We start from the raw sequence: 26,681 nt of genomic DNA, 5'->3' as shown, positions 1-26,681 counted from the left end.
TACCCACTCACGGCCATCGGTGTGTAGAGTTGGCCACCATAGACCTGCGAGGAGCACTTTCCTGCAAGTTGCATTTGGTCCCATATGTCCACCTGCCAATCCATCGTGTGCCTCCTTTAGTACACCGCGAATTTCCTCCTCCATGACACACCTCAAGATTTGGTCGGGACCCATCTTATATAGAAGCCCATTAATTAGTTGGAAGGTTTTACTCTTCAGTGCCAATTTCCTTCGTTCCCCTGAAGGCATCTCACTTGGAAATGTGGAGGTAGATAGGTACTGGCCTATCTTTTCATACCAGGTTGGTAGTATTGCAATTTGGAACAAGTGTGCATCTGGAAAGTCTTCGTTTACTCCCTCGGCCGGTTCCCCTGATCTGATCCTTGATAGTTGGTTGACTATTACATGAGACTTTCTTGGCCGTACGACAATGGTGAAGGTGAATTCCTGTAAGAGCAATAGCCACCAACTTACCCTCCCTTGGATGATTGGTTTATTCACTAGGTACATTAGTGCCTGGTGGTCCACATAAAATGTGAACGGTGTAGCCAACAAGTAGTGCTGGAACTTCTGTACTGCGTACACCATCCCTAGTGCCTCTCGCTCCGTTGTGCTATAGTTCCGTTCGGCCTTTGACAGAAGTCGACTTGCAAAGAAGACGGAATGGTCTAGTCCTTGCGCTCCTACCTGGGCAAGGGTAGCACCAATTGCAAAGTTGGAGGCGTCGACGTGCACGTAAAATTCTTTGTTCCAGTCTGGGTATACCAATATCGGTGCACTCACCAGCCAGTCTTTCAATTCCTTGAAGGCTTCTTCTTGCTCCTTACCCCACACAAACGGCTCTCCCTTCCTTGTCAACTAATCTAATGGCCAAGACACGTGCGCAAAGCCTTTGATGAATCTCTGGTAGTAGCCGACATGGCCGAGGAATGATTTCACCTCTGTTACGTTCGTTGGGCTTTCCATGTTGACAATTACTCCTATCTTGTCTGGGTCTGTCTTTAATCCTTCCTTATAGATGATGTGGCCCAGGATTTTCCCTTGTGGTACCATAAACCTGCACTTCTTTGGATTCAGGGCTAACCTAGCCTTCCGACATCTTTCCATGCATTCCCCCAAAGCCTTCAAATGGGTGTCCTGATCGCTAAAAATCGACCAGTCATCCAGGAATGCTCTGAAATTCCCTACTGACATCTTGTCAAAAATGTGCAGAATTATTCGCTGGAAGGTCGCGAGCGCATTGCACAGCCCAAAGGGCATGCGATTATAGGCACACACTCCTTCCTCCACCACGAATGTAGTCTTCAGCTTATCTTCTTCCGCAATACTTATCTGATTGTACCCGGAGAATCCATCCAGAAATGTGTATATTTCGTGCCCGACGACTTCTTCCAGGATATTGTCAGTGAATGGGATTGAAAATGGATCCTTGATGGTTACTGCATTTAGGTACCTGAAATCCACACATATCCTTATCTGTTTAGCCTCTTTTTTAAGGGAGATGACTATTGGAGAAACCCAGTCACTTGTTTCCACTTTGAATATAATCCCCACTTCTAACATTTTATTGATCTCCTCATTTTCTTTGGCTTCGTAGTTTTTGTTCATCGTGTACGACCTCCTTCGTACCGGTTGGGCTCTTGGTACGAGGGTTATGTGGTGTACGCATAGCTCTAGAGGTACCCCCTTCAAGTCTTTATAGGTCCAGGCAAAGATGTCTTTATATTCCAAAAATATCTTGAAGGCTGCTGCCCGGGGTCCCAGTCATCTCCTACCAGTGTCACCTGTGGTTTTGCCTCACTGCCTAGATTAACCTTCTCCACACCCCGTTCCTCATACTTGATGGGTTTATCCTGTTCAAACTGTTGGGCTGGCGTGTCGTCCATTCTTTCCATTCCCTCTTGGTATCTACCGTACTTCGGGGGAAAGGATTGGTGCTTGATTCTCCTATCTCACATATTTGCAGCATGTGACATTCTGGGTGGAAGACCTCATAGTCCTCCATTTGCCAATGAAAAAGTCCCGCCAGTGAACTGGTTCCATCCTCGGAACACCCGTCTAATTCCAACACTCCTTCCTCGTCGGGCTCTTTCCCTCGTCTGTCTCCGTTAGAACCCCACTCCCATCGATTTGAATCTTCTAAGTCGGAGTCCGATGACGCAAGCTCTTCGCTAACGGACTGGTTCCTTAGATCAATTACATACTTATGGTCGTCGTTCTTGATTGAGAGTGTATTCCTTTTCCAGTTGTGGTTAGCTTTGGCCATGATCAGCCACCCCCTTCCTAGAAGAGCCTCGTACGCTTTCCTTTCCAGTGGAATGACTACAAAATCCAAAAGGAATTGTTGCGTCCCAATTACCACCTTTTGTGCCATGAGGGTACCAAGGGGTTTGATGTCGTGTTGATCTACATCGACCAGGTGGAAGGTTGGTGGCCAGAGTGTCGGCTTGCCAAGGCTTCGCCAAGTTTCCTCCAGTAGTACGTTGACTCTGGACCCACCATCAACAATGGTGTTTGTAAGCTTTTGTCCCAATATATCCATCTCTACCACTGCGGGTTTCCATTCGACGCCCACCGCGAGTAGCTTAGGGTTCATGGCATCCGTATCAGATTCCTTCACCGGGTCTGTACCAGATTTTGCCATCGTTTGGTGTTCTTGTCCGAGGGTAGTGTCCCCAGTTACATTTGTCAGAGCCATCCTTAACTGTGGCACGGTCTGTAGAAGGTCAGACACCCGTATGGGTATTGTGGTTTGTAACATCTGCTTGATGATAGTTTTCTTTGGTTCTGACTGGACTGGTGTATCGGCAGTGAGGTGCGAGGCCCTGCGCTCTCTAGCCATCGCCCGCTCGATATCTGCCCTTGCCTCCTGGAGCCTTTCTTTTTCTGTGCGATGGTCTGGGTACATGGCTTTCTTTTTCTGCAACCTTGTGATTGCCAGTACGTCTTCTCTTGATCCCTCCACATCAAGCGTGTTCACCCCTTTTTGCTTTGGACAATCTATGTCCTCGTGATTTCTTGGACCGCACCATCTGCACAACAAACTTCCTGCATCACCTTCGCTTTGGCATTCTCAGGCAAAGTGACCCCATTTGTTGCACTTCCTGCATTGCATCATGGGTTGGCCCTTCCCGTCGTATTGAATTCTGCTCCTTGGTGTGTTATTATTCGATCTGTTGTTACCCCACCAATTATTTCTGTACCCTCCAGGTGAGGCGTCAGAGTTTGCTGTTGACTTCAGCGGTGTCGCCAACGGTGTGGTTTGGTCGGGTTGGGCGTAGAGCACTTGTGTGTTCCGTGCTTTCAAGTTGTACGGGCATTCCTTAGTGGAATGTCCCGTTACTTGGCAGATGTCACAGAAAGCTTTACGGGTACAACTTCCTTTAGTGTGTCCTTCAGTCTTACAGTCAGTACACCATAGTTCTTTTCCTTCCCTACCACTTTCCTTGTCACCTTTTAACTCCATCATCCTCATCATATCCTTCCGAAGCGCTTGCACGGTTTTGGATCCCCCGTCACTGTTGTCGTCCGTGCTGTCACCATCGCTGGTCCATCGCTTCCCCTGGGATGTCTTGTTTTCACTTTCAATATCCATGGCGCAGTTGTATGCTTCATTGTACGATGGCGGAGGGACCACTTTCATCGTCCTTCTGAGGGATGGTACCAATCCTTTCATGAACCACCACTTCTTGAGGCCATCTGCCAGCTGGTTCTCCATTTTGTTAAGTAGTTCCCTTAGCCTTCTGTTATATGCGCGCACACTTTCGTTTTTTCCTTGTTTGGTGTTGTAAATTTCAGCCACAATTTCGTTGTCATCCCGTAGGAGTTTGAATTCTTCCTCGAAGGCCTTCCTTAGATTGCTCCAGGACATTTTATGCTGAGCATCGAGGTCTGTGTACCAGTCAATAGCTATTCCTCGCAGAGTGGCCGGAAATGCCTTCACCCAGTAGTCCCAGTCGTCCTGGCCATTTGCTTCCCAGATGGTGACGCATGTCTTGCAATGCCGTACGGCATCCTCTGACCTGTTGCCCATGAATTTTGGGAGTTTCTGCTTCTCCGGGGTGTGTGCCATCGTTCTTTTCTGTACGGTTTTATGCAGTGCTTGGAAATGGCTATATGCCAGAAAGGTACTATGTGTCCGGGAGGTACCGTACGCTCCTAGTCTAGTCAGGCCCCTGCCAATTGGGCTTTGGTCACCTTCACTTCTATAGTCCCTCCTTCCCGGGGTTTCCAGATCTGATCTTCCTAATTTGATGCCTTCTGACAAGGACAAATTTTTAATGCCAGACAACGTTGCTTCAAAAATAGTGGCGATTTCTTCGTGCAGGTCTCGTACCGCCTCCTCTCCTCCGAAAAATTCCGATTGGGTGCTTTGTGATTCGGCTTTGGAGTCTTCCTCACTTGACGTCGAGTGTGGGGCCTGGTCTGCGAGATCTTACTCCGCTACGTCTGGAAGTGGCAAGTTCCTGGCGACCTCGATGAACTCCTTCCACGTACACGGTTTTTGCCTCTCCCGACTAAGACTCCGACTCACACTCCGACTTATGCTGTGTTTCTCTGGACTCCTCGAGTCGGCAACCTCCCTTAGTCGTCGTCTCCTGTCGGCTTGTTCTTTTATGCAGAGAGATCTCCGTACAGTTCCCTCGTTTACTCCTTCGGTAGCAGTGGTACGTCTGTCTTTGTTCGGCCGTAGGGGCATCAAGTGCCAAAGGTACGACGCCGACTAGCCTCCCTCTCCTCTTCCTCCCTACGACTCCGTTCCTTGTACCGTCGGAGAACTTGTTGCCGCCTAAGTTCCTTTGCCGTTTCCTCCCTTTGGTCTTGGAGTGCAATCAAATTTCTGGCGAGTAACCTTGGAATACTCTCTAGTAGGTCAAAGACGGGGGTGCTGACGGTGAGTTCACCATGTACCGTGCCTTCCGAGACGGCTCTCTCCTGAGCCTCTCGCTGCACGTATTGCATGAGGGACACATCCCACAAACTCCACCAAGTTTGTCGTCAACTGATCCTCTCGTTCCTCTTCCACGGTACTCTCTTCGTGCGTGTCGCTGTCCACGACAATTAATTGTTGGTTAAATGGTCGGCCCATTAATTGCTTCCGCTTGCCACCAGAGTTATCTCTAGGTTCGTTTAGGCAACGGTGCCAAAATGTTTAGTCCTAAATGTATAGTTGGTGAATAATCAGATAACACAGTATTTCCCGCACGTACCAAGTATTCATGAAACAGAACAATTGTACATCATAACATAAATGATAATGATAATATTTAGACCAGAAAAGTTATGTCTTTATTCCAGTGTCCAGAATTGTCCATACATCATCTCCCTGTCGAGGTTCCAACCAAACAATATATAGACCCGACGGTTGGTCAAGATGCCAACCGTCACCAACTCCCAACTACCCGACGGGAACCTCTCGGCAACAACATAAACATAACATAACACACTTATAACTATTATTCTTACTAACATATGCTTTTACCCCTAAGAAGGACTATTACAAACAGATATCACTCAATTGCTTATGCAGCGGGAGGACTAAGTAACAACTATCAAAAATAGGCAGCAAGCCAGCCTCTTCCACTTTCCAATGGGAATGCTTACAATCCATAAATGGTTAGTAATACTACTACTTAACCTTACAATATAAAATAGAGAGATAGAATAGAGAAGTAATGCTGTCCAATGCTGATAAATTTCTTCAAACAGTTACTAATTCCCAAAAGGTCCTTCAACATGAATTTATGAAATCCTAGGATCAATAACACTCAGACCAGCAGCTTCAAGAAAATAAGAAATGCTCAAATCTCTCTCCAAACTCACCGCAAAACACCCCAAATCACTCTCAAACCAACTAAGCAACTCACACTACGAAAGGCACACCCAAACACCAACTTCTGGAAATCTGTAATTTTATGACAGTAAGCTGAAATGCACAACCAGCAACACCCAGACACACTAAAATGCATAAAACTCACTCACAACTCACACCAACATCCCCAAACAACTCCCAAACTGCTAATATATCATTAATGACCAAGTACAATTAACAAACTGACCTCTAAATATTCCATTCAACTCAACTCGCTTCCAAAATGCGCACACAGAGAAAAACGCCAAAGCTAGAAAGTTCAATTTGCATAATAAAAATGATTACTCAGAGATTAGAGCTGAAAAATTACAAATGTCATCGCCTGGGACATAGAAAAACAAAGATCCAATACCCAAAAGCAAGAGGAGATCACAAGGAGACTTATGAACAGAAGTATGCTTCAGCCATGAGGTCCCCACCAGCATGGAAACACACAAAAACTCGAACTACAGCAGAACCAGCAATCCCACACTTCAACAAACTCACAAAGATCACTGAGAGAACATGGAAAACAACTAGGTACTATCTTGCAAGTACGAAACTGCACTTAGCTAGGAAGGCTCACTTCGAAGCTCAGATTTCTATTGCCAAACCGACAGCATAACGATGCAATTTTTCAAGATATCCAAATGGGAGGCCAAGCACCTGTATTTATAGTTTTTTCCTTTGAAATTCAAATGTAAAAGCCCCCAAATTCACCTCCAATTTGCATTTCATTTCACTCACACATCGCGTCCAAATGACATTTCGTTGCATTTCCCAAGGTGGGCGCCCAAGTTGCATTTTTACCAATAATTTAAATAAGTTCGAACTTGCCTAAGTCTTCAATAAGAACGCAATGCATTCTTCAAATTTCAATGCCTAACTTAGGAAAATATAACATTGATATTAGATATAAATATGTCTTTTCGTAAGTCGCCCAATATATCATTAATCAGTAATAAAAAAATTAAATATTAAACCTTAGTGTTGATGTGGCTAAAATTGTGGAACTACAACTTCATCCGGCCAACGCAGAATAGAATGCTAAGTATCCTATCCTCTCTTGAGATAAGGAAATCCCTAATGCTGTTTTAAATTGATTAATGGGGGATGACCTCAAGGTTTCGGTTGTCAGGTCTTGACTGCAGGATAACTTAGTGATTGATGTGATTTGCTGGGAGCACAAAGGGACTTACGTTTTGCAACAAGGTGGTCTACTGTGATTCTCAGACTACGAAACAAAATCAAAAGGGAAGGGTTCAAGAAGCCTAAGGACAAGGATGATAACAACTGATGCAGCGGGTAGACAAATTTCGATAAACCAGTTCTTGTTTCGCCAAAGATACCCTCACAACTAGACAAAAACGGTGCAAGCTCCAAGGGATGAAGGATTTTCAGACTGGAGACACTTGTTTTAGGCACCCAATTCTGGCGCAGCGTAAGACGAACACTTGTAGTTGAACTAAGCATAGTTTGGGTTCAGACTAACCATGCACGGTGACCTACAATCAACAGATCCCCAATGGTATGAACCAGAAATGCATCAAATACCCCTCCACACTTCACCATTAAATTCCCTGCACTCTAAAATTAACCAGCTGAAAGAAACCATGCAAACAGACTAAAACAAAGACAACAAACACCATATTTCAATGTTCATATATTTGCTTCAGCTACTATTACAACAATTTCTGCAGCATCTCTATGCTATGCCTAAAATCTAATTTATTCTAACTCTAAAATCTAACTACAAAATTCTAACCAACAAAATTCTAACCCTTTACAAAAGAAAGGCCTCTGCCTTTTATAGAGTTTACAATTTTGAATCAGAGGCTAGGATGGATTGCATCCAAGGGTCTTGATCTGCCTCCAGAAGCTGGCAGCCTTAACCCATGCCCATTAAACTCTCAGTCATCTATCCAACCACTATCTCAACTACCTGCAACTATTTGGATTCAATTTGGGGCTATCCGGTGGTTGGACATAACTATCCACAACCGACTTGTTTCCCCTTTATTTCAAAATAGCTTGAGTGGGGCCCACAGGCAGTTTTACAATAAAACAGTTTCAGTTTTCAGAAACTGAACTTCTGGAATTAAATCCAGCTGTGTATTTCTCGAGAATGCATAGACTTGCCGCATTCGGAGTGTTCTTCAGTCTTTGGTCCAGGTGGCGGACTTTAGCTTTGTGGGCACAACGGCATGCTTCCCAATGCTTCATCACTTTGATCCTGCACTGCATCTTTTTCTCCTCCAGCTTTGAAGTTTGTAACCATCTCAACAAACATCTCTCTTCTCAAAAGAACTACAACCTCACCTAAGTTTCTATGTATCCATGAGTTCCAGCAATTGAATCCATGCCAAACTCCAAATGCATTTCTACATTCCCATGAAGTTCTCAAACATTTGACTAATGCACCCAACACAAAGAGAACTTACTCGACCACTGTCAAAGCTCCAATCTGTAGAATCAAGAACCTATCATGACATCATGATCTAACCATCCCTTCTTAGGAGATCACATGCTCCAAGTGAACAAACCACGGTCTTAAGAGCAATGTATCATTTCAAAACTCTAAACTAGTCTAGTGTCCCATGACATAACAACATCATACTCTCAACCAACATCACTTGTCAAGCATAACAACACCTCAAACAAGAACTCCTTGAGCCCTCAAGATGTCAACATCTTCAAATATCACCAAGATTATCACCTTCCTACAAGTGTACCTGCAAATGTGAAAGACCCTTCTGCAACAACAGGATCTAAGGTGTCCTCCAAACATCTGCACACTGAGAAGATCATTCACCATCCAATGATGAATATGCAATCATTGCTCACGCTCCCACTGAACTGTAGTATCGAGCTCTCTAAGCATCATGACACACCATCTTCCAATCTGAAAATCTTCCAGGTCCTCACACACATGTTTACTGTCAGTCACACGAAGTGAAACCAAGATCTCCAAACCAAGAAAAACAAACATGCTGTTGGTTGAAAATTTTGTACACCTCGACAACTGTACAAAATTGTGGATTTCAGCCATAACATGTGAGTAAATACTCTCCTAATTATAAGGGAAGGCTCTCCCTATCGAAACTAATTTAATATGGATGAGACAACAACTTTCCTTCTTTCATGGAAAACTATATTCTTTCCTCTTCACAGAAAAGAATAGCAATTAAAAGCAAATATCAGTAATAACTTGTACCATAAAATGAAAAAGAAGAAATGAAGTTTCCTGAAAACCCAAAGATTTCCGTCACTTCCTCCAGGACGGGAAAACAATATCAAGCTCGGAGTCTTGAATATCTACAATCCTATCAACCTTTTGTAGAAATAACTTTTAGAATCAAATGCAATATACAACAGCACAAAGTCTGCAAATAGAATGCACTCTAAAACTAATCTATATGCGAATCTATCACAAACACAAGATCTTGAGATACTTCTGAATTCTAATTGTAATTCTTAAACTAATTTCACTGCCAAAAGCTGCAACACAAAGTCTGCAATTAAATGAAGTGAAGCTCTCTTTAGCAGCCTCCTACAATCTTCCAAATAAGCATAAAGTTATACCCCAAAATGATATAAGAACACAAAGGGATAAAGCAAGACTTCAACACAAAGTCTGAAATTTCTTACTTCTTTTATATTACTCAAAGATGGCAAATTTACAACTATAAAGCTCAAAGTCTTTATGAGTAGAAAATCATGCAGAGTTTTCTTGCTTTCCAAAAAAATCTTTGATACAATAGACCCCCTCAAGTATTTATAGGAGAGAGGCCTTGAGAAAAATGTGGGAGGAACCCAACTAACTTGAGAAATTCTCTCAACCACCATGACTCATTCCAACTACTAACTAAGACTTATTCAAGATTACAAGTCCTATTCAAAATTGACTTGTAATCAGCTTACTTGTAATTACAAAAGTGCAAGTGATCAACTTGCAATTACAAAAGTGTTTCTACAAGTAAACTTGTCAAAAGAAAGCATGTTTGGCCATGTATTCTTCAAACTTCTAGATAATTCCTTGTAGCTCATCAGGATTTGGCTCATGAGTGTTCTTAGCAACAATCACTGTTTTGACAATGGTATCACTGCAACTAAGAATTGTAGGATTATGTTTCTCAAGAGTAGCCTGGATTTCTTGCAGAAAAATTTGGTACTTCACCAAGGTTTGGATTGATGAAACTGAAAATTGTTCATCTTGCCATTCTTGTTGAATCTTCCTTCTCAAATCTGAAAGAACATCTTGTTTTGGCAACAACTCAACATTCTAATTTACAATTTTACAAGAAACTCTCTCATAGTGAGAAATAATATCTTGCAACACTTGCATGCGCAATCCCAAGGTATCATCAATTTCTTCAGTAAGTGATTTCAAGACAAGGGATTTATTTTCTAGAAGTTCTCCAAATTCTAGATACATGGTTCTAGTAGGAAGGATGCCATTCTCCTGTAGAACATTCAACTTTTCTTGTGGCATCTTGTGCCAAACTTTCAAGTCACTTACAACCTTCTCCAAATTCTGTTTGAACATTGCAGAAGGCTGATTCAATTTCTCTTTGATCAGTTCCAGCTTGACCATCACCTAGAAAACCTCCTCCAAGACTCGAACACATAGATTAGTAATTTGATCTACCCAAGAATCTAGTGCTTGCATTTTTTGAGCAGCTCTTTCAATTTTCCTGAACTGATTCTTTGGTATTGAAAGAAGTTGAAGGATTGGTCCCTTCCTCAAAAGACTTGGTGATCTTCTGAATAACTGAGATGAGCTACAAATTCTCTTCCTCTAGCTTGTTTTTCTTCATTAGGAGTTCATCATATCGTTGCACCAATGAAGTCACTGAATGCTGGGCATCATGCATTACAACTGCATGTGTTTGTTTACCATGCTCCACCTTGGTGATTTTGTAGTCAGAAGCTTGCATCTCTTCATGTGGCTTATCTACCATTGGTTCAACAATCTCTAAAACTTTCATCTTGTTGCTATCAACTGTCACTCTAGAAACTGTCTTAGCTCTTTTGTTTGAGTAGCTGAAAATCAAAGATGTTAGGAGAAATCTCCTGCTTCTTTCTTTTAGGAGTGAAAGAGCTTAGCCATGGAGGTAAGGTCATTGAATTTGCCTCAAAAGTAGCACGAGGTGGGGAAGAAGCAATTTTTGTTTGAGCTATAGTGGTCACCATGGGAGAGGTTTCTGTCTAAACAACAACCATGGCCCGTTCAGTCACTAGAGGATGTGATGCCTGCAACATGAATTTGTTAAAACTTGAAGTAGAAGTATCAATCTCCGATAATGACAAGCCAGACAAAGAGTCATGGGTAGGATTATCCTCAAAGATATTCAACAAATCTTCCTGTGTGTGATCAAGAGATGGTTCTGCTGCTGAAATTGGAATGACACTCTCTGCATTCATACTTAATGGAATAGGATCCATGTGAATGGTGGAGAAAGAATCCACATTGATGTCAAAGGGAGACATAGGCAAATCCAAAGGAATTTGAGGAGGAACTTTGTGAAGTGACTCCGAAGTTGTGGACCTAGGAGCATCATCTTCTTGCGGCTCTTCTTTTGGGTTTTCCGGATCAATGACGTGAATATGAAGCTGTGGTTTTTCCTTCCCTTTCACTGTCACTTCTTCGGGAGGAATTACCATTGCTTTGCTGACTCTCAATTTGATCCTTGCAGTTGAAGATGAAGCACCTTCCTTGTTATCAACTCTGATTTCAAACTTGCGTTCGATAGGCCCTGTAGAATCATCTTCTTTTCCAATCTTGATTTTGATACGTCTAATGCCATTTCTTTTGAGCCAAGCATTGGTGTTAGCTAAGATAGGCTGAAATCTATCAAGAATGGAAGTGCATTCCTTCTGTGACCATTGAACCGATGGAAATGGTGCTTCATTGAGTCTTTTTTCAACATACTCAGAATCGAGTACATTCCCATCATCAATCATTCCTTCAGGAATGCTAGCAAGGTTCAAATCAACAATTTTCTCAAGTGTGAGCCTGCAATAGTCCATCCTACGGATCTCCTCTTCTGTGCGAAGATCAATCCAAATTTCCTCTATGCGATGCACATGAATGAAGGATCTTTTAATCTTTTCCTTCATACCCCTGTAATCAAAATCTGCTCTCGCTTTGAAGCTTTTGAGTTTGATCTTCTGCATCTCAGTTTCCATTGCTCTGGCCTTTGTGGATGGCATGAGAGAATATCGAGCAATTTGCAATGGGTTATTTGAAGATATCCCCATTCCAGCCTTATGTCGAACTGATTGCTGTGCATGAACTGACATGAGTTGTCTTCCCAATTCCATAAGAATGATTTTGTCGGCTGGATATCTTGGAAGCATGTATGGCTGCCCACTGTAGCATCCAACTCTCAAGTAAGTAAATGTTGGGAATTGAAGGAAAAGACACCCATACTCATTTACTTTCTCCCATGCAGCATTTGACACTCTTCTATTCTTCAATGTTCTGTCAAATAGACACATGTAGTGGCCATAGAAAGCATCTTGGACTCTTCTGTAATGCAATCTACTAGGTCTCAAAGGCAGCTGATCATGGTAATCCCACATAGGCACAAGTGAACAATCATCTTTGGTAGAAAGACCAGGAAAGTTTCTGAGTGATGCTGTTATATACACCAAGTATGAGTTCATGTAGAATGTCAAAGTGGTGGGAACTCTAGCAAGCTGCTCACACAAAGCATCACTAATGATTTCACCCCAAAAGATGTGCTGAGACTGTCTGATAAGTATGATGAACTGAGACACCCATGGTGCAAAGACATTTGAATGCTCTAAAGTTCTAAACTCATCATTTTGCTCAAAAGGGTAATTGTATCACCAATCTCCTCTTTGAAATCACAACGAAACAACTTAGCCCACCGGGTAAGACAAGTTCTAGGTTCTTGAATCCAATTGTTGATATGACACTTACATTCCTTCTCCCTCTTCATGTAGTATTGTATTGCACTTTCCTTCACATTCTTTTCAATAGTTTTAGCGTCAAGATGGATAACTACTTCACCCTCATCATCCCTAATAGTTTTGGTTTCTTGATCAAAGTGAGCGGCACAAGCAAGAACGAACTCTGGCTCTAGAGCAGCCACTGGGAAGGAAGAGGCAAGATGAAGATGACTATTCAACAAGCGCTGCATGCTATGATCCACGGGATTTTTAACCCTCTTGAGAAAGTCTGACGTATCCACGTGTCCAATCTCTGTATCCTTTATCTTATCCAATGAATAAGAGACTTGAGAAGGAGAGATCTCATTTTTATACTTGTCGTATCTGTACTTCATCATCTTTTGGGAAGACGGTGTTGGCAAATCAGTCATTGAACATGAACTTGTAACACTACGATGAAAATCCAAAAGTGTTAATGCAACATCACGATCCGTTGAAAGAGCCATATGATCTTCTTGAAAGGGAAAAACTCAACTCTAACCCTAAAGCTTTTGAAGATGGAAGGATGGATAGACGAGGTTTTAAAGATTGAGCTTTTGACCAATTTCGGATCATGGGAGACACATTGCAAGTATGAAAAAGGGAAAAACTTGTGGAAAAACATAATTGCAATCGGGTTTTTAAATCCCGATTACAGGTAGACTTGAAATGGGAAAAATGAGTGAATGTGCGATAAATGGTAAAAATGGGTTTTTGACATGAGGGAAAATGAAATTTATGACCAAGGATAGTAACCATGAATGACTACGAATAGATTTGGAAGAATCATCTCATTTTGACCACATGTGAAATGGGAAGAACTTAACTTGTAATCAGGTTTATAAAATCCGATTTTGAATGGGTAGGCCTTTAAAACAACTTTAATTTTACAAGTTTGGTGAAGGAGAAGTAGTTTTTGTTTGAATCACCGTGGTCATCCTGAGAGGAATATCTGTTTGGATAGCGACCACGGTTTGCTCAGTTACCAATGGGCATGGAGATTGCCTCATGAATTCTTCAAAACCAGAAGTGGAAGTATCAGTTTCTGCTAATTGGATGCAAGTAGGAATATCCTTAGGAATTTCCAACACAGTCTCTTGTTGATGATCAGAAGATGGCTCGTATGCTGAAATGGGAGTAGCATTCTGAGGAGACTCATCCACAAGCAAATCAGGAGGAGAAAGAGGCGTCTCAATGGAAACTGGAGGAATGATCTCATGAGGCGAGTCTGAAATTGGAGACTTAGGAGCATCATCAGATTGCTGCCCTTCTTCTGGATTATCCAGATCAATCACCTGAACATGGAATCGTGATTTTTCCTTCCCACGAACTGTCGTCTCCTCAGGAGGAAGCACTACTACACGACTGACTCGCAACTTGATCCTTGTGCCCGAAGATGATGCACCCTCCTTGTTGTCAACCTGAATCTCAGACTTACGTCCAAGAGGCCCTGTAGAATCATCTTCTTTTCCAACCTTGATTTTTTTAAGTCTAACAACATTATTTTTCAACCATGCGTTAGTGTTAACCAAGATAGGCTGAAATCTCTCAAGGATGGATATGCACTCTTTGTGCGACCATTGGATCAAAGGAAGTGGGGCTTCCTCAACCCTCCGAGAAATGTATTCAGGATCAAGTATGTGCCCATCATCAATCATCCCTTGTGGGATATCCACCAAGTTCAAATCAACAATTTGCTCAACAGTGAGCCTGCAGTAATCCATCTTTAGAACTTCAGCTTCTGTGCGGAGATCTACCCAGATGTCCTCCATACGATGCACATGCACAAAGGATTTCTTGATCTTCTCCTTCATACCCCTATAATCAAAATCAGCTCTAGGTTTAAACCTTTTGAGCTTGATTTCCTGCAGTTTAGTCTCCATGGCCTTAGCTTTCACAGATGTGACAAGGGAATACCGACGAATTTTCAATGGGTTTGTGGTAGAGATCACCATTCCAACCTTGTGTCTAGCAGACTGAAAAGTGTGGACAGCCATGATCTGTCTTCCCAACTCCATAAGAATGATCTTATCAGTTGGGTATTTGGGAAGCATATATGGCTGACTGCCATAGCATCCAATTCTCATATAGGTGAAGATGGGAAACTGCAGAAACAAACATCCATATTCGCATACCCTTCCCCATGCCTCATCCGATACTCTTTTGTTTTTGAGATTTCTATCAAACTGACACATGAAATATCCAAAGAATGCATCTTGGACTCTTCTGAAATGCAGTCTGCTGGGTTTCAACGACAACTAGTCATAATACTCCCAAACTGGTATAAGTGAGCGATCACCCTTAGTAGAAAGACCTGGAAAGTGTCTAAGTGATGCTGCCAAATATACCAAATATGAATTCATGAAGAAGGTCATGGTGGTAGGAACTGTTGCAAGTTGTTCGCACAAGGCATCGCTGATGACTTCTCCCCATGAAATGTGATGAGATTGCCTTATGAACATGATGAACTGGTACATCCATGGCTCAAAGACATTGGAATGCTCAAGGCCCATCATCCTGCTGAGAAGAGTTATGGTGTTTCCTATTTCCCATTTGAAATCGCAGCGGTACAACTTCGCCCACCTTGAGAAGGAGGCTCGTGGCTCTTGGATCCACCTATTGATATGTCACTTGCAATTTTTTTCCCTCTTCACGTAGTACTCCGTTGCACTTTCTTTGGAGATTTCCATATAAACTGGTGCAGGAGGTATTCTGAAGACTTTCTCAATCGTATCCGCATCAAGACGGATTATCGCCTCACCATCATCATTTTTGATGACCCTTGTCTCTTTGTCCAAATGATGGGCGTAGGTGAGAACAAACTCAGGTTCTAGGGCAGCCACCGGAAAAGATGATGCATGGTGAATATGGCTGTCCAGCAACCGCTGCAAGTTATTATCTTGTGGATCTTCTACCCTCTTGACGAATTCTGACATATCCACGTGCCCTATTTCCGTGTCTCTGATGCGATCCAAAGGAGAAGAAACCTGGGAAGGTGCAACCTCATTCTGATATTTGTCATATTTGTACTTCAACTTCTTTGAAGCTAGAAATGCCGGCAAATCTGACATTGATTGTGAACCTGGAATACTGTGATGAAGACTTAAAAAAGTTAAGACAACATCATAGTCACTTGCAAATATCATTCTTCCTTCTCCAAATGGAAAAAACTTCGATTCTTGAATTCCACGATTTTGTGAGAGGAAGAGGGGAAATATATGGGAAAATCTTGACTTTGACCAATTTCGGATCTTGGGGAAATTTTTGCAAGTATACAAGTTGGAAAGAACATACATGCAATCGGGGTTTTAAAACCCGAATGCAAGTACACTTGTAAATTGGCAAATGGAGAAATGGATGGAAAATGAGAATTTGACTTGCGGAAAATGACGGAAATGGAAAGTACGGATATGGGAAACATGAATGAATGGGAAAATCCGGGAATATCATTTTCCTGAAAATGGGAATAATTTTTCAACATGTAATCCGGTTTTTAAAACCCGAATTTGAAAGGGAGGGGTATTTCACACTTTTCAACTTGGAATTTTAACCAAAAATGGTTAAATTCCTTAACCGTAGGGGAAGAACAAGAATTTCCAGCGAACTTGTAATCGGGATTAAAAATCCCGAATACAAGTAAAGAGGGAATTTTGGGAAGAACAATGCAATTTAAAAATTGCATACCAAGGGGAAGATCTCTCTCACAAAAACTGATTTTTGGGGGAAGAACAACACATTTACAAAAAAGCAACTAAGAAAGAAAACTAAGAAAACAAAGAAAATAATAAAATGAAGGAAAGAAAGGAAAGTGAACATACCTTTCTTCAAACTGAAAATGCTTCTCCAAAATGCAACAATCTTTGGAATGAAGAAGCTAAAACAATAAATAGAGACCAACCGCAATATTAAACCCTTGCCACGTTTTTGGAAAAACGTTTTATGTAAAAAAAACGTGGCAGCAAATGAGTGTAGTGTGGCTTGGAAAATGCTTGGAACTTCTTTAACCCTTAACGCCTTGGCATGAAAGGCAAAAACGAACTAGGAGACTGCAACTTCGTGGAGATTTGGTACACCAAAATGTGGCATTTTGGAATCACGTGGCTGTTGATTTGGGGCAAAAAACTAGTAAATGCAAACCCAAAATGGCATGACAAGTTGTTTCAAATGCATAAGAATAGGGTAGAAACCAAAACGCCTCTCCTTCCTAGAAGATCTCCACAAAAATCTGCTTTGAAATCTTCAAAAACCGTTTTTCCTTGCAATTCGGGTTTTTGGGAGACAAGAACAAGTTCGAAATGCATAAGTATGTGAAAATTGGGTTTTTTAGAACATATGACAAGTTCTAATTTTCACTTTTTCACTTACAAAGCCAAATTCGGTTTTTTTTAGCCACATAGCAAGTTTAAAATTGTCAAAAATGCACTTTATGGGCAAAATCGGGTTTTTTGGAGAGAAATGCAAGTTTTACTTACTTGTAAAAGGGAAATAAAATCCCTACAACAAGTTAGATTTGCTTGCACACATGTAATGGGGGTTTAAAATCCCCATTACATGTAAAAACCATTAAAGTAGGGGTTTTTAGAGAGAACTACAAGTTTACTTGTAATTTAGCCAAAAAATCCCTATTTTAACTAAACAAGACTAAAAAACAATAAAAATAATAAAATCAACAAAGGAGAAATTTAAAACAAATTACAAGTAACATCTTTTAATAAAAGTGCACATGTAATAAGCCAAAAGTTCCGCTACAAAGACCAAAACAATGGATATCATTAAAACTTGCAGTTTGAAGAAAATTCTCCACCTGCAGTTGGGAATTTAAAACCCGAAATTTAAGGAAAGACATAGCAAACGAACCCAAAATTCGACAAAATTCGAAACATAGTTCGAGGATGGACTGAGGATTAAGCCAGTCCAGGGATTAGTCGAAATTCTGCCTCAGGAAGGGTGCCATAGAGTAAATTTTTTCATTTTTTCAAAAAAATTTCATGTTGTGGTCCTTCATTTTTGGAAACAAAAATGAGGACAACAGGTTGTGTGATCAGGTTGTTTGATAAGACTCCCTAGTCTCGACTACATCATCTTGCCGGACTAATTGAGGCTTAGAAACCAAACTATGCTCTTGTTGTGACCCAAATCTCATGAAACATGAACATGCATCACCCCATGCTTGCAGAACATACTCTCCAAATCATGTGACTTGGTAAGTATTTGTAATGAAATGAAATGAATTCTTGGGTAACCCCTAGTGAGCTACACATAACCATAGTGAAATATCAAAATTGAATTGACACAAGTCAGTCCCATACCTCTTGGATGCTCTTGTATAATGAGATAATCTCCTTTAAAATTTGCATCAAAGGATAGACAATCTATAATCTGAAGTATTTGGACCAAACGAAGTGTAGAGGACCATGCATCTAATTAAAATGAATTCATTTTAGCTATTGGATGTAGATGAATATCTGTTGAAACCTTTAAATTTTTATTTCACCTTTGATTTTTGGGGTTCATCCACTTGTAGAAGATAGTGGCTTTAATGATTAGTTGATTGAGAATAATGTGTGCTGAGGGAAATAGTGGCAGTCTATGTCATGGTCTATTCCTGGGTTTAATTTTTCTTTATGAAACATCCTGCCATTGAAGTCAGGAGCTGTCACTTGACTGATAAGAAGTTTCTCTCAATGTCGTTCCTTTTGCATTTCTTTGAAGTAGTGTATGTAGTGCTCCCTTATTGCTCTTTGATGATGGTACTTGTCCTTGATACCATTCTTGGTCTATAAGTAACACGTGTAAACATATTCCTAGTGCAAATGGAATTCCCTCTCAAAATTGTGTATCTACTGAAAATATTAGTTTTCATATTCTATTTGGTTTAGAATATAATATGAAAAGTATGGTCTCTAAATTTAATCCCATACACCTCTCTTTCCTTCATCAAAGATATCCCAAATACATTGTTGAATGCCTTTAAGCGGCTAACATCAGAACCATCTTCACCACTAGCCCTAACCATTCAAGAGTCTCTCAATCACATTGAAAAGCTATAAGATCCCTTTCTACATTAAGGACTATATAAAGTATCTCATTCACATGGTATTTCATACATTGGCCAAGTAGAACGTCCTATTCAAACCATATTTAAAGAACATATCTTCAATTTAACTATACAAATAAATGCCTTGGCCAAATACTCCCATCATACTAAATGTCAATTTTTTGATAAAATGGGAAGTCATAGGTAATCTTTTCAATACCACAATAGGTATAGATTGAGAAGAACTCAAAATTGCATTTAAACCTAAGAATATTAATAGAGAATATGGTCTTACTCGACGCAACACATGGGAACAAATTATCAATACTTCATCAATTCCCATAGATATTAGCATAGTTAAATACTCGTAGAGTACTTGGCAAGTTTTTAAAACTCATGAGTTTTCTTGCTTTGCAAGTTTTTCCACTAAAAGATCACCAAAAAAACTCGCCAAGTTTTTTAAAAACTCAGCGATTCTTTGACAAATTGCATAAAAGAAAAGGCTTAGATTTGTCAAAAAGTTATTTAAATTTTTTATTTGGGGCATAGCCTTTGAGCTCCCACTTCCAGCCTATAGGGGAACAAAATGTTCTGCCACACCCCCTCAATTGCTGGGTTTTTTCTCACATCTAACACCTTGTGCAACTTACCATCATTACCCCTTAAACCCATTGTGGTCTCCACTCCCAAACCCTCACTAGTTATTGGGATCTCTTGTCATATGAAAAATTTGATATTTACAATGAAGGGGTCTAGGAGTGGAAACTGAAATCAAGAACTTAGACAACTAATTTTATCACTATCATAATATCATTGATCAATGTTGAAATATCATACTATCAATATCCAAAATTCAAAAGTGATTATTAGAAATTTAGAACCTCTCCCAAAGTTTATTAGACCAGTGAAGATGTGTAACGTCCCCTTCTCAATGATGAGAAGTTCAGTTGGCCATTAGCCTATTTCAGAGACCCATAGGTTAACTAGAAGCAAAAATTAGGGTTTCCAACTTTTGTGGAGGTTTGCAGGAGCTGTTTGATGAATGACGAGTTGGAATTCTACAATTTAGATTGTGGATTCCTTCTGGGTTGTCCGAGAGCTTCATAGGATGTGACATGCATTGAATTCAGAGAAGTTTTCCGAACTTACTATGTTTAGTAAGTTGGAGGCAACTGTTAAGTTTTCAGGGTTTTTTTGGGTTTTCTGAGTTCACTCATGGGGTTCGAGGGGCAATCTTTTTGGTGATGTTTTCGAGACTTACTATTTTTAGTAAGTACTATATTTGGTAGTACCATTTTTAGCAGTTCAGTTCAGAGCTCCAACTCAGTTAGTTTTGGTGATTTCCAACACTTCAGTCTTTGATTCAATTTGGCAATAATCAGTATTTGAGAAGGTATTTTTAATATATCAATACCTTAGGCATAAGGTTTTAATATTTGATTATTTTATGGATGGATGACTTAGGAAAGGAGGAAATAATAATTTTATCCTAAGTCTATGTGGGCTGATTATTTCACCCTCTTGTTGGACGCCAAAGTTGAAATGCATTATTATTATTTTATATACCTTAAGTCATCTCCAAAAGTTCGACTTAAAGGGGGGGTCATGTTGGATGCCATATGCTAAGGGAAAAATATGAAATGCAACGCCAAGTCTAGAAGGTGTCATGAAATGAAAGGAAAGTGAAATGAGGGGAATTTGGGCGTCATTTGGATTTGGATTTGAGCCTTCAAAATCTATAAATAAGAGTGTTGGGCTTTTCATTAGACATCTATGGAGAAAATATAACGAAGTGTTGCCAAAATTTCAAATGAAGCTTCGGGGAACGCTTACCTCCTAGCCATAGATCGATTTCTTGCTTGCAATACAACAACTAGTTGAGCCAGAGAGTGCTTTTCATTCAGGAAAGTGGATTGAAGATAATTTTGTAGATTTTGTATTAGTTTGTGATTTTGGAGTGTTGTAGGTGTGTTTTTTAGCTGCTGGTTTGGGTATGGCTGTAGCACGTTTTCATTCATATCTTTCTACCCGTGCATCTGTTCATTTTGGGTATTGGCTTATTCTTCCTTTAGGCCATGGGCGAATATATTTGTAAGTTTTCAGTGCCTAATTTTGAGTATTGAATTTTTAAATGCAATTCGAACTTTCTGCCTGGCTGTACCCTGCTCGTGCTTTGGTTAGCATTCATTATTGTTTGGAGTCTATTTGGTGTGTTTTCTTAGTTTTGGCTTCATTGCCTAGCTTCTAGTCATCATTTGCATCTGTTCTTGGGTCTTTTCGTTGGGTGTACATAGAGATATGAGCATTTTGGTGAGATTTATGATTGCTGGTCTGTGTTTTCTAGCTATTGTGTTGGATATTAAAATCTGAAAATCATTAGTGTGGTGTGTTTGTTTTGGTGAGTGTTGTCCGTGGGCTTTGGGAGTGCGTAATTTCAATTGCAGAGTTGGACAGTGTTCTTCATCTTAAAAATCTCATGCTCTTATTTGTAAGTTGTTAAGTCGTACTAACAACAACTTCTGGATTGTAAAAAGGAAAAGAGAGACCCACTGAATAAGTGGAAGACGTTGGCTTGCTGCCTACATCTGAAATTTGTAATACTATCCTCATGCTACATAAGCGGTAGAGTTGGTTGTTAATTTCATTTAGAGTCCTCTCACTGGATAAGTGGTTGAGTGATTGTTATTTCAGTTCTTGGCTAGTTTACCGGCAGGTGATTTCTTTAGTTTAATTGTCACCTGCTGTATAAGCCGAAGGGGCTGGCTTGCCGCCCAAGCATTGTAATATTTCTAGTTATTTGAAGCTAATGATCCCCTCAACACCATATGCTCTGACCTTCCCATATTGGGCACTTGGTGATTAGAAAGTGGAAGGGTTACAATTTCAACATTATTGTATTTTGATTTCCTAACCTTAATGGTTTCTTGTTGTGTTGTAACCAAAGAAACGGGACTCGGACTTGGCTCGGACTCGGCAAGGCCGACTCGGACTCGGACTCGGGACTCGGCGTCAGACTTGGCTCCAGACTCGGGAAAGTGAAAAACTCAAGAAATTTAGAGCTTTTTAAAGATTTAAAGCTTGTTTCAGACACCCTTTATTGAATACACCTTAAAGACACAAAAACATCATTAAACTCGGCTCATTTGATTACATACACAAGTATACATCAATCACATAAGCATAAACTCAAATTGTAGCTGAAGAAAATAACAAACATAGATATATAAATATTGTCAAATGTATACAATATTACAAAACTCATGGAATAAAAAATCGATGTCATCATATGATCATCACCAAATGTTTCATACAAATACGAAAGGTAAATAGTAAATACTAAATACAACTACAAGTGTACAAGCCTATGGCTCAGAGGGCCGTGCACCCTCTCGCCCTGGCCCCCTGCAAAGGCGTTTAAAGTAGGTCCTGGATGATTCAACAGCCATAGTCGCTCCCCGTGACACCATGCCATGCTCACCAACATCAGGAACGGCTGTGTCATGCTCACCAACATCAAGAATAGCTGTGTCACTCTGAGTCTCAGTATTTCTTGTCTTTGCTCGTGCTCTCTGCTCCTCCTCTGCCATGGCTACAGGCTCGGCCTCTATATCTACCTAGTCGATCCAATCAATGTCATCATCACTAAATACAGCTATAGGAGTCCCAGGAGCTGTCTGATTCTCATTAGCCCACTCTGCTTCAAGATCAACCTCATCTAGAATGATAGGAGACATGTCAACTATTGCATTCTTTCTCATTCTCAGGCGGAGGTTGTAGTGAACAAAGACGAGATCATTCATCTTCTCCACAGATAATCTATTGCGCCTCTTGGAGTGTATGTGCTCAAACATACTTCAATTGCGCTCACAACCTGATGCACTGCATGGTTGGCTCAAGATGCGAATGGCCAACTTCTGAATATTTGGTTTCTTTGGGCCAAAAAAGTGCCACCAATGATCTGAGTTTGAAATGAGAAAAATAAATAAAATCAATCTCACTCATGAACTCATTTAACAAGTTACAATATAGTATTGAATAAAACTAAAATTAAGCCTTACAATTTATTTTTACCTGGCATCATAGTTGTCCTATCGTCTTTGGCGACGGGACGAGAGAAGGTCTCCCCTTGTGCATCTGAGAACATCTGTAGCTCTCGAAAAAGGTCTATTTGAGAAGTACCAGCAGGTCCCATCTTCTCCATGATTGCATATAGCCCATTAAGGACCTCCACATTAGCCTTGAAAGAAGGGATAAAACGGATTGCCGGATTCAGAAAATAGGCTGCCGCATGGATGGGCCTATGAAGCTGATGATGCCATCTTCTATCAATGATCTCCCAAACGGGACCATACTTGCTCTCATTTGCTCCATAGATGAATCTAATGGCCTCCTTCGCCCTATCCATGCCCTCATATATATAGCTCATTGCGGGCTTATTTCCATCCGCAACTCGCAACAAAACCACCAAGGGCTTAACAAACTACAAAATTGAAAATATTGTGTAATTTAGAAAAATGAGCAAATAAGAGAATACATATAATAAGTTATAAAACATGAAGTTAAATTGTAGAATTTATAAAAAAATTACCTTCACTATCTCATCACAAGGGACCCAAAAGCTTTGCTCATCAAAAATGCAGTTTGCCATATCTATCCCTGCAGGGGTGGTAGCATAGGATGAGGAAGACCACTCCTCACCAACAATCATACGTCTCAAGGCAATCTTAGACCTAAGCATGGACTGCAATGTGAGGAAGTTTGTGGCAAATCTTGTGATTCTTGGACGAGCTAACTCCTTCTGCTTTGTGTATTGTCTCATAAGAGCCAACACCCATGAATGATTATATACAAATTTGCAAACATTTCTTGCCCTTTCTACACATCTCTTGACCCATGGGATTTTTCCAATATCCTCCAACATGAGGTCAATGCAATGAGCAGCTAATGGAGTCCAAACTATGGATGGGTACCTCTCCATCAATAGTCTACCTGCAGCAACATAATTTGTTGCATTGTAAATTGTAATTAATGGAGGTACAAACTACAAGATAGTAATTAATTTGCGAACAAAAATAGTTTGTAATCAAAAGTTTACTCGTAGCAACATAACTTGCTGCATTGTCAGTCACCACTTGTACCACGTTCTCCTCACCCACATCTTCAATCACCTCCTCTATCTGCTCACATAGGTAGGTGGCATTCTTGCAATGGGCAGAGGCATCAATGGACTTGATGAAACGGTGCCCCCTGAAATAAAAAAATAAAGCTAGGTCAATGATCATTCAATAAACCATTAGATAAAAAATAAAAAATTAAAGACTATATGAAACTAAAATTAATCAATCACCTGTGGAAGAAACAAGAAAATTAAGGAGAGTTCTATTTCTCCTATCCGTCCAACCATCAGTCATGATGGTGCAACCTTTAGTGCTCCATATGTTGCGTTGTTCATCTAAATCCTTTTTCACATCATCCACCATTTGAGACAAAATGGGTCCCCTCAAATCACTCTCACTAGGGGCTTTGAACCCCACCCCGCATATGGTAATGGCATCAACCATTTGTTGCCAATAAGGAGACCTGTCGCAAAGAAACTCAATGAGATAAGTTAAGTATAAAAATTCAATGAGATAAGTATAAAAATTAAAACAATCAAAGTTATCAAACATAAAAGTTAGTAAAACATTCACTTGGCTACAAAGAATGGAATACAGCTGTAGCTCCAAAACCTGCCAACTGCCATTTTAGCAGCATCATGGACCTCCTTGTTCCAACCCATGCCCTCAAGCGACGGTTGGGACCTAGGAGTAGTGCGAGGCACAAAGAAGGAATCCAACCTAGATTTACGAATCCTAGGTCCAGTGGTAACATTTCCACTACAACTACTAGTGGTAGGAGCATGAGAAGTGGCGGTGGCACTGCCACTTATAGAAGCAGAAGCAGAAACGAAAGCACTAGCAGTAGCAAACTGAGTGGGACGATATCGAGGTAAGGAAAAAGGGCCTCCAACTCAACCTAACTGTGTCCCTCTTCCTAAAACTGTCTCTCTCCCAATGGCCGCTCGATCCTCCTTTTGTTTCTTTTTTCTTTCAATCTCCTCAACCATTACATAACAATCACGTACGGCCTCGGGGACTGCTTTTAAGCATGGTTCAGAATCATGTCCACGCACACCAGCAATATGGTATTTCAGCCTATATATACCTCCATGGAATATTTTTTTGCAAAACATACATTTTGTTTGCCCCTTCCCTTGCCCTGGAAAATCCTCATGATATTTCTAAGCAGGGTCCTTTCTAATGGGGGGTCTAGAAGCTGGAGTAGACATTTTAGGATAGTTTTGTGAAACTTGAAAGTTGAGGCAAATTGAAATAATAAAGTGAAGTTTGCTGCAATAAAACATTACAAATACAAAATAAAATTAATACATATTACATACATTCAAAAAAACTAAAGTAGGGTTTGTCAAACCCTACTTTAAAAAAAAAAGAAATTTACAAACCCTACATAGTACAACACTACAACTACATACTACATGCTACATACACACATACAAAAGATTTTGAAAGAAGATGTAAAACTTTCAAAATAAATGGATACAAAATGGAATTTTTGCATACAAGAAACAAACGAATCTTCAAAAAAACAACCGTACCTCTTACAACAAGCTTGAAATGAGCTGCAAAGTCTTCCTATCCAACTCTTGATGCACCAAATCGAAACACAATGCAGCTCCAATGTGACAACTTGAAGAAAACTTGAGCTTCCTCCTTGTTGGTTTTTCTTCTATGCACCCTTGTTTTTCTTCCCAACTCACTTTACTCTTCCTTTTTTTGCAAGTGAATGAAATGAAAGTCACTTTTAGGGCTAGAAGACAATTAACATAAAAAAATGGACTTCAAAAAACTTTGCATTATATTTTTTTTTTTGTGTTTTTCATTTGCCTTATGCCGGCCGAGTCCGAGGCTCGGGACTCGCCGAGTTTGGTGGCGAGTTTGGGCCAAACTCGCCAACTCGACGAGTCTGGCGATTTTACTCGCCAGACTCGGACGAGTCCGAGTCCGAGCCCCTAGGACTCGCCAGGCTTGACTCGTACTCGGACTCGCCGAGTCTGGGCGAGTCCCGTTTCTCTGGTTGTAACTGGAAATAAATTGAAAAAAAAATTGTGGGGACATTACAAGATGAAGATGTGAAATGTTGTAATATGTAGTTTCCGAATTTTGCTGCATCATGATGATGTTCAAAGGCAATGATCATAAATTCATAATAGTTGTTAGCTAACTATTATATCAAGATTCCACATGAGGATGTGATTTTGTACTCAATTTGCATTCATATCAATCTAATTCAATAGAAAACACTTTTGTACTCATTAGATACATGTTGTCATTCAATTTTGCAAAAAAATAGTGTTTCTAATGAAATTTAAGCAATTTCTTAAGTTGCCGAAATTTGGTGCTGAATCACATTTTTTGGGCTTGCCAAGTTTTTGCCAAGTCCGAATTTTCCAACTATGGTTATAAATAAATTTAATTCCCCCAATTGATACTACATTTTTGTATCTTCCTACTATATATAGTACCTTGACAAAGGTTTTGATTCCTTGTTCTCATTCTTTCCTATGTATGTCACTCTTTCATATATGATCGATTAATTTTACACCAAACTGTATTAGTAAAACATCTTATGAATTTTATTTTTAAAATAAAGAGATTCCTCTTAAATATTTTCATTAACCCAATCAACTGTAATCCAACTTATTAAATTAGTTCTTTTAAATTGATAGAACAGCAAAATCTACAAGTTAAACTTCTATTGATATACTTATACTCCAAA

At 40.2% G+C, this 26,681-nt stretch overlaps 1 protein-coding gene across 3 annotated transcripts in view; it reads left to right on the top strand.

Annotated features, from left to right (window-relative positions):
* LOC131075920 (uncharacterized protein YKR070W) overlaps window positions 1-26,681 on the top strand; it is a 317,903-nt gene that overhangs the window by 174,830 nt on the left and 116,392 nt on the right. The gene's annotated exons all lie outside the window — the stretch shown is intronic.

Source organism: Cryptomeria japonica, chromosome 9 (genome assembly GCF_030272615.1).
Source record: "Cryptomeria japonica chromosome 9, Sugi_1.0, whole genome shotgun sequence".
Lineage (NCBI taxonomy): Eukaryota > Viridiplantae > Streptophyta > Pinopsida > Cupressales > Cupressaceae > Cryptomeria > Cryptomeria japonica.
Note: the sequence above shows the minus strand (reverse complement) of the source record. Positions and strands in the feature narration are given on the sequence as shown.